This window comes from Trachinotus anak, unplaced genomic scaffold, assembly GCF_046630095.1.
Source record: "Trachinotus anak isolate AG129_WGS33_773 ecotype Australia unplaced genomic scaffold, CSIRO_AGI_Tana_v1 ptg000016l, whole genome shotgun sequence".
Taxonomy (NCBI): Eukaryota; Metazoa; Chordata; class Actinopteri; order Carangiformes; family Carangidae; genus Trachinotus; species Trachinotus anak.
The window spans coordinates 2,237,713-2,253,342 of record NW_027273867.1 but is presented as its reverse complement, the minus strand read 5'-3'; positions in this window follow the sequence as shown (position 1 = coordinate 2,253,342).

Genomic DNA, 15,630 nt, shown 5'->3' with positions numbered 1-15,630 from the left:
TACACCAACACATTACAATGATTTCTCAATCAAATTATATCAACATTTTTTCATCACAATTAAAGCTCCATCCAGTCTAAAGGTAGACGTCCATGTGTTTGTGATTATAAAGCAGGTCTAGGTTCTATATTAATACTGTGAAAGTATCAAAGCCTCAGTCCACAGAGAAATGCACACAGCCTGTATTCAGAAACTGAGCCTTAAAACCAGCCGTCAGGACTTCTGCAACTTTGTGATGTCACAACAAAGCAGTCACTGCTTTCAGCCATTTGGTTTCTCTGAGTGCTTACCTGAAATCTGCTCACTCAGAAAACATTGACTGATTGGCTGATTTTCCTGCATGTCACTCCCCCTCTCTCTGCCCCTTTCCTGTCACTCTACTCTCCTATCAAATAAAGGCACAAAATAAATATCTTTAAAAAAAAACACAAATATATCTTCTGATGGATATCAACACTTCATATAAAACACTGGAGAAGATCATATAATATGGGACCTTTAAAGCGAGTCATTTGTAATGTGTGTTATTCAGGTCTTTCTCCACAGCAGCTGATGGTGAGAGACCACAGCTTCTATAACCTGCAAAACAACACAGCATCTTCTGATAGAAGTGAATCCTCTCCTGTTTGTGTCCCATCAAGGATGACCCTTCAAGATTCAGCCTCTCTCACTTTGCTCTATAGGAGGACTCATCTGAGTGTGGTGTAGTGTAGTTCATAAAGCTGCCTTGGATACTCATACTCACCTTTGGATGTCAATGTAACTTTTCACTTTACAGTCCTGAGCTGCAGCGTTCAAAAGCACCATCACCTCCCTCCCTGCCCTCACATCCCAGATGATGTGTGAGGGCCGACGGGCTTATCGTCCACTTCCTGAACCTCCTGGTGAGCAGCGAGGCAGAGACCAGGTCACGACCTTACATCACTCTTTTATCTCAGCTGACTTGTATTTCCTGTGCCGTGACCTCACCTGTTAATGTGCTGACTAATGTTATTCGAGCAAGATAAGCCGCTGACCCAGGAGGGTGGGGTGCTGGGTTGAAGTGTGATTGGGCCAGACAAAATGATTACATTGGGTAACTTTCCTGCTGAAATATTAGAAAATGAAGGCAGGTCCTTGACTGTGGGTTTCCTCAATGCCTGTCACACTCAGCAGAAAGCCCCCATTGTCTACAGCTGACCCTGGACCAAGGATCCAGACTGGCTCATTATCATCTGGTCTCAAGACGAGTTAAACCCTTTTGTCAGTCAAAGCTTCATCCTTTTAAGAAAAATAGTGTGCAAGCTCTACTAGCAACTGTCATGTCCATCCTACCCTGAAGTCCAAGATATGCCACCAACAACACAGCCACCATGAGTAACCAACGCTGCAGCACTTTAACCAGTTCATCCCAAACGTAACAGACTGACTGGAAAAATGATGCTTCATTAGATTTTTGTGACTAACAAGGGGAAGAGGAAGCTGTTATTTCAGGCCTTTGTTGTCACTGCAGGCCTTTTGGCTTTTTAGACCCCTGAGCTTTGGGGAAGTGGACAGAAGTGGACAGCAGGACTCTGAGCGAGTCCCCTCAAGCCTCTTGGCCATGAATGTTTTGAATGATAATGTTACTTTTACTGCTGAGATGTTGCATGTAAAGGATTTAAAGTCTCTGATTGAAAGTACGTCTGAACTAAAACAATCTGTGTGCACAATGTACTCATGGAAGAAGAGAAGAGAAATCGCTGGAGAAAGATGCTGCTGTTTTGGACAATGCAATAACATGGATCTTGGCAAATGAAAAGGCACAACTCAGAATGTTGTTGCTAGATCTCCGCTGACTTGTACTACCTGTGCCGTGACCTCATCTGTTAATGCACTGACTAATGTTATGCGCTGACTAATGTTATTCGAGCTAGATTAGGCGCTGAGTATGAAGGGCAACCCCACTAATTCTGGGAGGGTACTTACTAAACACCAGAGACCCCTCTGAGGACATTCATGCAGGAGCGACTTCAGGAGGAAGAGGTTAAAAAGTTAAACCATGACCTCTTGTAGCTAAATTTACTAGTTCCAAGCAGAGACTGTGTGTAAACCTGGACGTAGACTCTGGGTCTGAACAGTGAGGCCAGTGCTGAAGAGCCTTAAAGCGTCATTCTATCTACTGACCCTCAGGGGGGGCTCCACTGGTTGTAAACAGAAGTCTGATTGTATTGAAGTCCATGTGAAAATGTTTCTACTTCTCACTGATTTATTACCTCAGTAAATGTTTTCCTGACGAGTTTATGGTCTCAGTCTCTGCTGTCTTGCATCTATTGAAGCCCTTTACTTTGGAACTTCAGTTTGTGAACCTTTCAAAGTAAAGGGCTGTTTGACAGCAGATGAAGTGGTGAAAATATTCGAAAGAAACTGAAACACACTTCAACTGATATAACTGTTGACTTTTTTTAAGTGGCTAAAACACATTGTTTGCTGATCACAGCAGCTCATCACTCAGTGTCTGTACCTGTGCTCCTGCTGCTTCTCTAAACTGATCTACTGCAGGTAACACACACACAACCCGAGTCAAATAACCACAACTATCACTCGAACTGAGACAGTTACAGCTTCTGTTTTACACAGCTCAGTGTCTGAACCAGAGCTTTGTGTGTGGTGCACACTGCTGAGTGTCACTGGTCAGTCTTCATGTGAGCTTTGATCGCGGTGTTCAGCCTTGAGCGTCACTCCCACCCTCTGCCACCCGTTTACCGTGGACCAGGCCTCGTTTTCTCAAGACCTGGACCAGCTCTTTGAAGTTCCACTGCAGATTTATGTCAATATTATTCACTTGATTATGAACCAAAAAGGCTGAAAAACTGGACTCGGAGAAATATGTGCAAAACTTGTCACACAGGGATTTAGGTTGTGCTGAGGTAATATAACCTCTTCCCTCTCAAGACATGGTTTCAGCACTTTATTAGATCCTGATATTTATTATTTTGTAGTCTGTAACATGGGACAGCTGGGCTGTTGACTCCCTCCACTCTCAGTCCCCTTCAGTTCTGTCTTCATCTCGTATCATACATCAAAGTCTGGGTCCGGGCACACGGCTTTGCTGCTGTTTTTGTATGATGTAATGAAATAATGAAAACAGGTGTGTCCCCAGTGAGCTGATCCTCTGCTGGGAATCTTTCTGCTGATGGTGCTGATGTAAGCATCTGTTCCCATGTCACACTGTCAGACGCACCTATAACAATTCCAGTTTATACCTTTGGTAATTGTCTGCAGCGTTTTATTCACCAGGTTTAATGCTGAAATATGGAAACACTGTGACACAGCTGGAAACAAATCTAACAAGTGACTCACACCAGCGTCTGATTTGTGATGATCAGTGGATCAAAGTTGAAGCTTGGTGAACTTTTACATGTGAATTTGCAGTGCTGACCTTGATAGACACACTATGAATATCTAAAGATTAAAAAAGGCTACAGGACTGAACCTTGGTGAGCAGCTTCCTCGTACTTCAGTGCCTCACCTACATGAAAATGGGGGTGATAGCGCCACCATGTGGTGACAAATGAGCTAACAAATATGGCAACGTAGGCTATTTTGGGGGAAATTTCAGCTAATGTGAGGCATAGAAGAAAATTTCTGGTGAGTATGGATTCAGTGGAAGATACTGACTTATATAGCCCATAACATTTCTTTCAACCATTTTGAATTTTTGCCAAACTTTTGAATCCCTGTCTTACACCTTTCACCAGCCTTGGTACAAACCCTGTTTGGACGACCCTGACTAATGTCCAGATTTCATTTGAGATGTCATGTATCAGTTTTTTTAGTTAAGTCATTTTCTTGGTGTATTTGCCTTTTTTTATGATTGTTGTGGTATGAGAGAGACAGGCAAGTCAGGGAGAGAGAGAGAGAGAGAGAGGGAGGACTACATGCAGCAAAGGGCCACAGTTTGCTGGATGCTGGACCAGAACATAATCAAAGGAATCTGACAGCAGACTGTTACAGAGTGTCTTGTCTTGCTGTATCTGTTTAGTCACCTGTTCCACCCTTTGGTTAAACTGTGTCATGTATGTGTGGGAGATGCAGAGTGGATAGAAATGAATCAAGAAATGAATGATAAAGTCTCTTTGTTACACACTAGATCGTAACTTATTCTAATAATTGTTTGATAGACTTTCTGAATTATCTATTATTATTATTGCTGGTTTGTTAAGTGAGCAACAGAACCTTTTAAACTTCTGTCAATCTATTTTCAGAATAAAAACTCTCAATTAGCTCAAAATAAAGCATTACAGCAAAGACAGAGATCTATTTGAGCCTGTCACTCACTCTCAACATGCATAAAAGTCTAACAAGCATTGTCCATGTGAGAGTAGATTCTCTGTTTGGTCTTTGTGCTGGACTGTCAGTCTGATAGCGGGAAACTATTGCAACCACAGCAGATGCAGCAATCACACATATATTTCCCAGGAAATGCAGATGTTCTTGTTCCTACTGACTTGTCTTGTTTGCCCAGCTAGAAGAACTATATCCTCTGGTTACTATACGTTCTCTAACATGAGTTAATAACTCAGTAACTCTAACATGAGTTATTTGGCTTGACAGATATATACAGTAATATTTCATTACTGAGAAATTTCCTAGTGATGTCCCACTGTTCCCAGATCTCAGCGTTTACAATGCTACCACAAGTGGAAACAAGATCCAAGTTATTACAAACTGGAATTATTTATTAAAAGTGGACAAACACACATTCGTCTCTGTGTTTTCTCTTAAATCTGTTTTTCATCTGGACAAAAAGAGCTGTCTTTATGATCTCTAACTTCTGTTATACATACCCTGGTCCCACCAAACATCAATGTGCTGTCTCATCGATGCAGGTCTGGACAGTGATTGGCTGAGGGGGCCTGGTTTTGATGGAATTATATTGGGTTTATTTTAATGCTGATTCTCTGCTGGACTGAGTAGACTTCAGTCAAATGTTCAGAAACATGATGAAAAGTGAAGCTTTTTATTATTTGACAGGTTATTATTGCAGAGCTTGCACGGTACCTCAAGAGAAATAACAAAGTATTTCAGCCACTGAGAAAAATGTGAAGAGAGGAAAAGTTTCCTGAGACCAACAGTGACTCGATGCCATTGCATAATTTGTGTTCTGCAAAGACTTAAACTGAAGAGAAATGGAGCTGAGTTTGAGTCCTGGTTCGGCCTGAAGTCTGGGACACCTGCTGGGGTTACAAAAACACCTCGTCTTTAATGAGGTGAGCTGGAGAGCTAAAAATAGCCAGAACTCCCGGACTGAACCACAGTGCTACCTTCCCTCTCTGTTCACTCAGGATGTTGTTTAAGTCTGGAACATTCCTCACACACTCAGCCAGCCTGCATATCTGCCTCCTCCCCTCTGTTTTACTCCATCCACCTTCTCGTGGCCTGAGAACACTTTGTACCAGCTGTGGCTCTGAAGCATCGCCTGATCATGTTTAGAAACAGAGCTGTCTCACACACATACACACACACACACACACACACACACACACACACACGCACACACACACACTGATTGATGTTGTGATTCTATTGAATTGTATTGTGTTTTTATTTAGTGCAGCACCACATGAGGTAAATGGGGTGGACTAAATATTAGGATGTAACAACACAATTCAGCAGCACCACAGCAACAAGACTCAGCTTTGTGTTCATCTCCAGGACGTCTACCGGACGGTGATTTGTTATAGAGCCACAAAACTTTGCAGCTAGGATTTCAAGGTGGAAGAAAGCAACTTTTCATTTCCTGTTTTCCTGTCAGCTTTGGTGTCTCTTGATGACAACAACAATCCATGTCTAACCTTAACCAATGTCCAGGTGTAGTAAGTGGGATTAGTGAGTTAAAGGATGTTAAGACTAAATCAAGGCAGGCAAAGAAGATTTGAGGCTTGTTCAGGAGCCCAACGTGTATGAAGACCAGGACACAAAGGTAAAGAATAAAGAATAAAGAATATATTGTATTTCAACAATATTTAAAAAAAAAAAAAAAAAAAGAAAACACCAAATTGAAGCCATTTCAGTTAATTTTTCCAAGTAGCCAAAGTTCATTTGAGGAAAATAATAACAGAGCAGTTCAGTGCAGCCTTTGTTTGTCATGTACTGTGGAAATCAGTTCACTGAATCCACTCCTGCCACACTGTGGAAGTGAGGTTCAGCCTAATCCAGGGTAGCTGGATTAAACGTGGTGTTTCCCCTCAAAGGGATCTTAAAATAAAACTGACCAGCTGAGTGCAGAAAGACTGACCGGCCAGCACTGAGCCAGAGGAAGACGAGAGAGGAAGTCCCCTGGCCTAACCTGGACGTTTATGAATGTGCAGCTGTGCGGGATTGGCTGGGACAGTACAAGCTGCTAACCATGGGTTACACCTGCTTTCCAGAGGATGAGGATGTATCCTGTGTTTCAGAGTGAATGGTCCTGGCAGCTGGTGAGTTGATTGCCAATGCAGCTGGGTGCCAATATTAATGGTGTTTGTGAACTTTGGTTTGTTCCTGACCTCTAATCTAGCACAGTCGCCAGGTCAGACTGACTCTGCTGGAGACTGTTGGACCTGTGTAACACCAAGCCACAATCCTCTCCTGACCCTGATCAAGTTATTTTTTGTGGAGGATCTGAACACAGACACACAGGCAGGCTGATGCTGTGTAGGAGCTGTTAAGAGGTGAAAACAGGCTCACAGTGAGAGGAGATGGCAAACAGGACTCCAGGTTCAGACAACAGGGAAATAAACACAGGTAGCAGACAAAGGCAGGTATATACAGAGTGGGAACAGGTGCATGAGTGGGAAGAGAAACTTGAAGATGAAGATGGTGCAGCAAGTTTGATGGAGATGATCACTGGAGGTTAGTTGGTCATTGATGTGTTGTTTTCTGTCCTCTGTCTTGACTTGTAGAAGGTGGAGATTTCACTGTCTCTCAACAAGAGGACTCTGTTCTGGTGGATGAGCCTGAGGAAGAGGAGGGTGATCACATGGGCCTGAGCTGTCCAGACAGCAGGAGGACGAGGAAGAGGCAAGAGAAGACCCAGCATGGGAGGGGGTGTGGAGTGGTGTGGGATCCCTAATAGCTCCTCACATGCAAACACTGTCACTAACCAAAGGAGCTGATCTGAGTTTGAGTTAATCACTTCAAGAAACTTGTGAGTATCTATAATATCATGACAACTGGGCAAGTCAACCTGCTGATGAAGCTGATGTGATACGATCAAAACCTCCAGAACAGCCACTGATTGGAGCCTGAGGAGCATTTGTTTTGTCTCTGGAGTTTTAAGTCAGCCCTGTACCTGGGACACTGGGACCAATCTGTGGTTTTACACACAGTCAGATGATCGTGCACCCAGTTCGGTTGTTTAGCCCGGCTTAAGAAAGACTGAGAGCAGACGGCTCTGCTGTGCACTCCGCTGAAAGCTCTCAGAGACACACACCACTGCACCGCATCTTGTTCCCCTTTTGCAATATTGCACTGAAACAAATGTCTGACTGTAGCTCTGTAATTACACAACAACACAGCAGCAGCTCGTCCATGTGCAAACTGAACGTCACTTCACTTTAGCTCCTCTGACAAAAACAGTGCTGGTTGAAAACACAAGGAGAAGATGAGAGGTAGAGAAGAGACGCAGAAAAATCTGCAGGACTTGAAGGAATGTTCTTTACTACAGCCGCGCTTCTTGTTCATGACAGGAAGTGCCAGTCAAACCACAGGAATGCAAATAACTACAGCAGTCCTGGTTTTCCACAGGAGAGGGAGACCTGAAGGGAGGGTCTGTGTCCATCAGGGAGCTGAGGGCGGTGAGAGAGAGTCGGTCTATATAATGACGTCATAAATGCTGCTGCACCACAGTCATTCATTTTTGCATTACTCTGAGCGGCTACAATCATTTATATTTAATATTTGTTTTAAACTAATTTTAGCATGACTAATAACTAATGCATGAGGACTGCAGGAAGAGGGAGTGAGGCAGTGTATGGATGCAGGTGAGAGATGTGAAGCATAACCAGGTTACTCTAGTTTATATTTATAATAATGAGGACAGTGAGGATACAGGAGACGAGCACACATGGATCTACTGAGGAACCTTCACCTCATGGAGGTTCAGAGACTGCTGTCACTGTTAACGTTACAACAACTCACTGCTCCACATTCAAATGTCCGAAAACAACCAGACCTGTGCTCTATATGTCGTTAGGTTGTGTTCTTACACCATCACAAATGTTTCCAAGTGTTGTGGTGCTACAGAGATGCCCCGGCCTATAAATCACATTCTCCAGATAGAACATGAAGGTTTGGTAAAAGCCACAACAAAGTTCACATCAACATCATTTTAATATTTTTTAAGTGAAGATGAAACGCAAAAATTATCATTCAAACTGAGAACGTGACTCATATCACAATATCCACCAAAATAACACCACATCGTGCAGCCATAGCTGCATCAGTGAGCTCAGGCTTTAGTTTGGTACCAGACCTGTCGGCTTCCCTGTGAGGACAAGACTCCAGGAAGCTGCACACAGTCACTGCTTTTCGTAACAATTAATAGGTCCAGCACATAACCCCCCCACCACCAAGTTATTTTTGCATTTCTCTAAAAAGGTGTTTATGGGTGTTTCTTTTTCACATTGGACAGAGCCAGGTTCCCTGTTTCCAATCCAACCTAGGCTAATCACTGATCCTAGCTCTGAGCTGAACACACACAAGACCGGTGTTCTCATCTCACTCTCACACAGCAAGCATCATTTCTGCAGTACATTTTTATGTACTGAAACCGTACTGCTTTCAAAGTGTATCAGGATAAGTTCTGTGCAGTGAAGACACAGAGGCATGGACGTGTCAGCAGAAAGGCACCTTGTCCACACCGGCTGGAGAAGAGGGCTGTTTTGTCTGCTCAGAGCTGGCAGAGGTAGACATGTCCCCTTGGATTTCAGCTGGAGCAGGTCTGAGAGGAAATACCGCTGGCACAGAACGAGGGCAGACATGCCTCACCTCTGACAGTCTGGGTAAAACATTTGAGCAGCGCTGCAGGCTGAAAGCAGATCAAGGAGAAGGCGGCGGCCGACAGCACGGAGCTGTGTGTTTCTGTAAGCTGACAGCCCTCAAGGACAGGAGAGGGGATTTCTGAGAGCAGTCCCAAAGGTTCCTTATACAGTCTGGGGTGGCATATCACATTGCCCTCCTGCCAACCCCATTCTCTGTTTCCTGAGTGCACTCATACACGCCCAGACAGGAGAGGCCCGTGAAGGCCTTTCAGCTTTAACATTTGGCCCATCTGGAAATAATTAAAAAGGGAAAAAAGGTGGACGAGTTTGTCAGACCAATTTTCCCAGAGTCCAAAAGACCCACCCTAACTCTGCACCGTTCGTACTCTAAATTCTTCCCCTACAGTCCCCCTTTAACACCATTCCTCCTGGTTTGGTTCCTCCCTCTGCAGGTAGTTCTGTCCTCACTTACATACTCAGCCGTTATTTGAGAACCAGCTGTTATTTTAGAACTTACAGCCAAAAGAAAAGCCCCTCTTCTTCATGTTCAAGATAGATAGATAGGAACTTTATTCATCTTTATTCATCCCCTAGGGGAAATTCAATCGTCCAGTGGCATGTGCAGTTTATATTGATAGTCAGATCATGATCCACTTCCTTTGTCTGAGGTGTTGAACAGTGTGATGACAGTGAACAAAGGGTTTCCTGAACCTCTCAGTCCTGCAGCAGAGAGATGAGAGGTCGGCTGCTGCTGCAGCTGCTTCTCTGGTCTGCAGGGATGACATGGAGAGAGTGGCTGGTATTGTCCAAGATGGCTGCATCATGTTCTCGTTCAAATCATATAGTCCACTACACTACCAACAAGTCATGCAGTGCTGGCTCCACGGTCAGACTGGGACAGAAATTCATCTTTGGACTGATCCACTGGGCCTGGCCGCACAAATGATGCTGATGGAGGCAACTACTTTATGGATGTTTTGACCGGCTGACCAGGATTTGAGCCAGTAGTCCCCATGTCCAGTCCTCCTGTCCTTCTTCTCTGGTCTCTTCTCTTTCTTTGTTTGAGGCCTTTTTAGCTGAAATTCTGCTGAAATTCTCTTTAATCTGAACACTACGTACTGCACTGTGGGCAGTGTCTGTGGACTCAGAGGGACTCACACCACACTCTCCACCATCCCGGCAACCAAAACAATGAACAGAAAAACTCAGATCACAGCACGCACAGAGAGGGAGGGGCTTCGTCCTCCAGTCAGGACGCCATGACTCCACCATATCTTTACATAAAAAAATAGTTGTTTGCTGCCGTGTTAATGTTTAAAATCTCATCTACAGAACCTTTAACAACAAAACAAGGTCAATGGGCTGCACTGAGGTACAGCAACTCAGGATTCTTGTTGAGCTCCTGTTTTACCTTGAAATTACTTTCCTTATGTGTCTCTTGGTTGTTTTTGTTTTGTTTTGTTTTTATTGTACACTAACACAGTTATACTATATATATACTACTATATACTACTTTAGTCTCATTCATTCCTATCTTCATCATCTCCCATGCTTCCTGATATTGTGCATTCACTGAGGCTAATAACAGAGTAAAAAACTTTTATACTGAACAGAATTATTTCATCCCTGCACTGTTACACTTCATCCAGTACAGCTGAGGACAGTATTCTGAGACTGACTATACAGAACGGACTTTAATATGATCCACCTTTTCCAACAGCTGTTTTTGAGGATAGGAAACAGTTTTCAGTGTCTCTGAGATACCATTAATCCAATGAGAATAGAGGCCTTATCACTGAAGCCTCTTCTCTTGTATAAATGTCTTGAGAGCAAGCAGCCAAGTTCTCAAACCAGAGCCTAATAGTCCATCTATTAATGATACTATCCAGCACTGCAAGAACAGCCAGGATCATCTCAACCATACCTAAGATATTCAGGATCCATCAGTAGCTCTTTTAAAAACAACATTTGCTTTTGCAGTACAAACCAGTCACTTTCCACAATGCACAGAGGATATTTTCACAGTAGTACGTACAGGGAGAGATGGGATCAAGAAATGAATGGGACACTTAAAGTCAAAGGTCACTCTGAGACATTGCATAACAGGGGACTGTTTTCATAGACAGAGCAGCTTGGAAGAAATGAAGAGGTGCGGAATGAGGACCAGAGTCAGGAAGAGGAGAACAAAAAAGGGCCCAGTTGGTTTAAGAACTACCCTCAGATTCTTCCAGGGTGCTCTTTCTTATCCTACAATGTCATCTTACAATGTCATGATGAATGAGATTTCATGGCCGCTCTGAGAACTGCTCGCTCAAGAGAAATTATGGAAGCATGAATTAATTAAAGGTCTCATATTGTATGAAGGGAGGCGTCCATGTGTTTGTGATTATAAAGCAGGTCTAGGTTCTATATTAATACTGTGAAAGTATCAAAGCCTCAGTCCACAGAGAAATGCACGCAGCCTGTATTCAGAAACTGAGCCTTAAAACCAGCCGTCAGGACTTCTGGAAATTTGTGATGTCACAACAAAGCAGTCGCTGCTCTCAGCCATGCCCCAAGCCCCGCCCACCTGGACCAACCAGGAAGCAGGCATTCTTTCAGTTTTTTTCCCCAGGGGATGCTCTGTGTGCTGGACCCATGCCAGGTGTGTTACAACTACTGTTCTTTATGGATCCAAAAACAGACACAGACAAAGAAAGATGGATATTGTTGGTGAGTTTAATGAGAATAATAATTGTAAGATGGAGGTTGATGGCCAGCTGTCCACAAGGTAGTGAAACCCCCATCTAGAATCTGCCAAACACTGAAGGCTGGGTCAATGATCCAGGGGGTCAGATGGGGATTGGCTGCAGGGCATAAGGGGCTGGACGAAACAGGCTTGAGTAGCAACACATGAAAAGTTGAGTGGATTTCCATACAGGAGGGAAGTTTCAACCTGACTGTCGTGGGGTTTAAGATGTTGTCGATCTCAAAAGGCCCATTGTAGCAGGGTGACAAATTTACGGGATTCTACCTGAAGAGGTAAGTCAAGGGAAGAGAGCCACACCGAACAGCTGGCGTCACCACTTCTTCATCCTCTGCTGGGAAAAGGAGTAGCAGAGAGCAAGTGAATTGGGGCATACCTCTGGCAGCACTGGAGAGATCCAGTGAGATCCAGGGCAGCCATGTGCTCCAGGAGGACAGTGACACAATCCAGAGCCAATTGGAGAGCTGGTGGTGGTACCCAGAGCCTGGCAGAAGGCCTTCAAGACTGAGGAGAACTGTGAACTCTCCTTTACTCACCACTCTCTCCTTTCATGTTTATTTTACACCATGTTACACTGTTTTATACATGTGTTCATTTTAGCAGGTCCTAGCACTAGAGGAAAAATCAGAGTCTCACCGAAGTCATTAGGCTACATTATCTGTGGAACATGAATGTCTGTATTCTGTTCATGACCCATCCAATACTTCAGATATTTCTTTTTGCACCAAAGTGGTGCACCAACCAACCACTGCAGGGATAAAACTGGACTTTTTGAGAAGTAAAATGAAATTGTTACTCCATGAAGAATGCACTGTTCCTCTCAGTGTCATACACTGAGGGCAGCCACAGAGGACAGGTACACAGACTGGAATGTAGTTTTCAACAAAAACATTTAGCGAGCGCATCAACAGAAGATGAAGAAACATGTTTTTAGTCATGAATGTTGGGATGTCTGCATGTCGGGGCATCATGTGACCTTGACAGCAGTTGATACGTGGATTAAAGGCCTTGGGCGTCTTTTTAGTCTTGAGCCAAGCTTGGCTTCTGCAATGATTTTAGCTGCCCAGTCTGTCTACACACACACACACAGACATCTGTAACCCATTGCACTTGTTAATTATCCAGGGTTGAACCTTATGGAAAATATTGCACAATACATAGGAATGTAAACAAAACACAATGGGAACTCTGACCTAAGAACAGACTTCATGTTGTATTGGTTCTTATCATCAGGTTAGATCTTACACAGGACAAACTTCATCCACATCACCAGTCACACAACACTTCCCGTGGTACGAAAAAGTCATTGGACTCTTTGGAGTGACCTGGTTTTCTGCATTAACTGCTCAGAAAATGTTATCTGATCTTCATGTCCAGGAGGATGATTGGACCATTCTTCTTCTAGAGCTGCTTTAGCTCAGACAGATTCAGGATGTCTGGTGTGAGGGGCTCTCTGAGTTCCTCTGTAGTGCCCATGGCTCTATTGATTCCTTTAAGCCTTCAGCTGTAACTGAGCTTCTTTGTTTCTGAGCTTCTGTGTTGAGGTGTCAGAGTCTCCCAGCTGGACTTAGTCCTCTTCTAGACCTGAATCATCTCCATCTATAGACAGTTTGTCTGACTGTGGACTGATGAAGACCTAAACCCTGTGACCCTTTCAGCTTCATCATCATCAGCTGATCTTTCTCTAAATGTCTAAGTCTAGAGTCAAAGTGTTTCTAACCCACAACCTCCGGTCTGATTTTACTGACTGACATCCTGACTCTAGTCAGCTTTTGTTGATTGATCATTAGCTGATGGCTTTACATACTTTTCCAACCTACACTCTCCATCTCCCTCTCTCTGTCTCCTTCTCTCTCTCTCTGTTTTTTTTCTTGCCACTGTCACCATGTGCAAGGCTCTGTGATCAATATTATAAAGAATAGACCTGCTCTATATGAAGTGCCCTGAGATAACCTCAGTTGTGATTTTGCAACACATAAACTAGAATTGACCACCAAAATCTAAATAGTTCATCCTTGAGTCCGAGTGCATGTTTGTGCCAAATTTGAAGAAACTCCCTTGAGCAGTTCTCAAGATATTGAGTTCATGAGGCCGAAATTGCGTTTTTTGAGGTCATCATGACCTTTACCTTTGACCTTAGACTACCAAAATCGAATCAGTACATCCTTGAGTCCAAGTGGATATTTATGCCAAATTTGAAAAAGTTTTGTCAAGGCATTACTGAGATATCATGTCCACAAGAATGGGTCAGACAGACGGACAACCAGAAAACAAAACAAAAACTGACTTGACTTGAAAAGGTTCGTCTCCATTTAACCAGCAGCAGGGAGTTTTGTTGGGAGGCCATCATAAAGGCCTTATGGGCGAAACTGTGCAGTTAATGTGCAAATGAAGTCAAACATTAAATGAATAAGCCTAGAAAATAAATGTGGGGCTAGACTGCACCACAATGAAGCCTAGTGTGTAGGGTTATGAATAAACCACCACTGCACACAAACCAATTCAAATCAGATCCAAACTGTCTATAACACTCCAGTGTTCCTAATTCACATCAAGCTGCAGTGAAACCACAAAGCAAACATGCAGGATGCCCCAGGAGCTGTTTGTAAGTTTAGCTAGCATTAGCATTAGCTGCTGTTTACTCACCAGTCTTCCTGTTTACTCATTGTGAGTTCAGCATCAAACTTCATTCCTTTACTCACCGACATCTGTCTCCAGTGGAGAGCAACGCATTAACTCTCATCTCTGTCACGCAGTTTCTTCTAGTGAAGTTAGCATGCTAACCAGCTAGCCCTGTACCATCTTGTCACTTTCCGATAGCGACTCACTGCAGCCTTCAATCTGCCCTGCAGGCGTAGCTGATCAGAGGGTGTGTCTCTCTCAGGTGTGTCTCAGTGCAGGAAGAGAGGCCCAGGTGAGCTTCTCCCCTCTTTTTACAGACCCCGTCCCCTTGCCTAGATCCTAATTCTAGACTCTTGTTTCCTTCCCTTCCACATTTTTGGCTGCATGTTACCCTTTAGTTTCAGCTTTTCCACTGCTACTGAGCCGGTGAAGCAGCTGGATTTAATTCAAGACTGGACATCAGTGGTTGTGGGGGAGTCCTGCCACCCCCTCTGCTCCGAGTCAAATATCCATATCAGTAACTCAGCCAGACAGCAAGTGGGGAATAAAACCCAGAACACCACAAACCTTGTGCCGGTCACAGTCGAGACATGTGAGCTCTCCCAAGTTGTCAAACCTTTTGAGCACCAGCGTTCTTCCTTCTCACGCACCTCTGTGCCACTGAAAGACAGACGGAGGACTGAACCTGGCAGCAGTGAGTGGTGCCAATTACCTGCTCTGCATGGAGGCCAAAAATATTAAAGACACACGAATGTGATACGATTAGAAAAGATTTAGAGCTCTTAGCCTTACATAACTACAGCTCACTGATGCTGTGCAAGAAAGAAATCAGTTTATGTGGTCAGTGCCACATTTGGTAATAAAGGGTAATACAATCAATCAATTACATACAAAAGTAAGAGAACATGGTTTCACAGTAATATAAATCAATGTCCTACAAAGAGACAACTGTACCATTGTGTGGGAGTGTCAGCGTGTAGTTTGATAAGCACTGGGTGATTCATCAAACATGAATTTATATTTCATTTATGAGATTTCGTAGAACAGTTTGTAAACTGGCTCCTGCAGCCACAAACATTTCACTCACACCCCACCACCAGTCTCTTCGGTGAGATCCTCGTGGCATCGTTATGAGCTGCCTGCTGTCTCTGAAAGCTTGCTGCTCTGTAGTTTGACCACAAGAGTGCAGCATAGACTGCAGCACATTATCATCTTCGCTCCATCTGCACTGAACCTGTGTAAGAGATATTTGCTTGAACACACATTGTGCAGCATCGC